Source organism: Octopus bimaculoides, chromosome 9 (assembly GCF_046866305.1).
Source record: "Octopus bimaculoides isolate indiv1 chromosome 9, ASM4686630v1, whole genome shotgun sequence".
NCBI classification, from domain to species: Eukaryota; Metazoa; Mollusca; class Cephalopoda; order Octopoda; family Octopodidae; genus Octopus; species Octopus bimaculoides.
Window position 1 is genome coordinate 6,786,751 of NC_142936.1, and position 2,500 is coordinate 6,789,250.

Below are 2,500 nucleotides of genomic sequence, written 5' to 3' on the forward strand. Positions count from 1 at the left end.
TGGACTGCGGCCATGCTAGGGCACCATGTCGAAGGATTCTTAGTCGATTGAATTGAACCCCGTACTTATTGTTTAAAGCCTGGTACTTATTTTATCGCTTTGTTTTGCCGAACCGCTACATATAGGGATGTAAACACACCAACACCGATTATCAAGTGGTGGTGGGGACAAATAGACGCACACCACGCACGCACACACATTATATAATTATATATATATATATATATATATATATATATATATATATATGACGGGCTTCTTTCAGTTTCCGTCTACCAAAATCCCTCAGAAGGCTACTGTCGGTCCGTGGTTATAATGCAAGGCACCTACTCTAGGTTAGACTCTGTGGTTGGGAAGCAAGCCTCTTACCACACACCCACACATGTGCCTGTATAGTGAATATTTGACTTGAAAATGTCATTTGCGTTTTTGTCACGCACGTCACACCCAGTAAACCAGAATTGTGACCACATATATTGTTGTCCAGCAAAGTCACAATTTTTTATTTATTTCAAGATCGATATTAATAAACACAAAGATGCTTTTTGCGTTGCTCTGGTGAAATTCAGAGGAATTAGCAGGTCCTTTTCTTTTTAAGTTTCTAATTTGTTAATTTAGAAGGGATTTGGCTGCTGTTTCAAGCATGTCTACTACCCGAGTTATATCTTTTTTTATAGATAAGATTCTCAGATGGCCTAAACGATTCGGTATTTTAGTACTAACCACTGGTTTGTCCATTCATCTACTAACATCATTACAAATTAACTCTTTACCATCTGCCGATTTGGTTGACAGCAAATGATAGAGAGCAGACGTTCAAATAAGGACAACACTAAAATTACCGAGTGTTTCGCTAGTTAGCTAGCGATGCTTAGACTGAGCGCTGCTGTGCTAATGAAACCACCATATATTCTCAGTACATTCACTGTAAATCTTCAGTGAATTTCGATACGAATGAACAAAGTTTAAAGGAACTACTCTCGTTCTCTCTAATTTATTCTAGTTTTTGATATTCGTATGATACTTGTTATTTAATAGTCTTTACAATAACAATTACATGAACATTACAGAGAAAGCTCACCGGAAATAAATGTCATTATAACAGTAATTCAGTGCTTATTCAGTGTGGTACATTTCAGTCTTTTCACTGAACAGCAAAAATGTTGTGCATGATTGATCAAGAGACAAAAGTCTGTATACCGAAATAGAAAAGAATTAGTAATAATGCGGAGAAAAAAAAAGATAATACAAATAAAATTACGACTGGTAATCGAATGGAAATGAGAGAATATTTTACATGAATCAGATAAGTTTCACCAGATTCTGCGTTCAGTTCTTACATACAGACACGCTAAACACCATTAATCTTTTACTTCAAAACTCTACGTCTACATGAACATGTGTGTCTCCACCTGCCGATCATTCGACCAGTACTTTGTCGCAACTGTCCTCCAAAAACACCCACATTGTAGAACTAAAACGCAATGTTCCTCCCTGCTTGATCCCTATCAAGCGTCAAGATGGATTTCGGCTGGAGTTTGGCTTGTTTTTTTTTTTTTTTATATAATGTCCTTTCTTGACAGCAAATGGTATCATCCTTGGCTAATCAGAAATAATTGACTGAAAACATTTATTCAGGTATATACCTCCATATCTCATACAATTATCATAATGGTCGATATACCGCCAAGGTGATCTACATCTCCAGACTCAAAGCTTTGCTACTACAGTTCTGGTATAAGAGAAGGATTACAAACGCCTAGAGCAAATCAAACACCCCAGTAGATTAGGCACAAGCCAATAAGGACGACTCTGCTTCACGGCCTAAAACTGATTCACCTCCAAAATAGCAGCCGATTCAACTCGTCTCTAGTTAAATATATTCCCATTAATAAGGTCCTTGAAAAATCAACTTCCAAAAGTTCATGTTAGGTTCAACACAAAAAAAGGATAATTCATGTACGTGCATATAGACAGACAGACAGATAGATAGATAGATAGATAGATAGATAGATGTGAGTATGTCTGCATGTATATAAATCAAAGGAGCACTCCGTCGGTTACGACGAGGGGGGTTCCAGCTGATCCAATAAAATGGAACAGCCTGCTCGTGAAATTAACGTGCAAGTGGCTGAGCACTCCACAGGCACCAGTATCATTAACGTGGTTCGCACGGAGATTCAGCGTGACACAGAGTGTGACAAGGCTAGCCCTTTGAAATACAGGTACTATTCATTTTTGCCAGCTGAGTGGACTTGAGCAACGTGAAATAAAGTGTCTTGCTCAAGGACACAATGCATTGCTGGGAATTGAACTCACGACCTTACGATCGTGAGCCAAATGCCCTAACCACTAAGCCACGTTCCTTCACGCACGTAAATAGGCATGTATGTTTGCATATATATATATATATATATATATATATATATATATATATATATATATATGTATATGTATATGTATGTATGTATACATGTGTTTGAGAGAGAGAGAGTGTGTG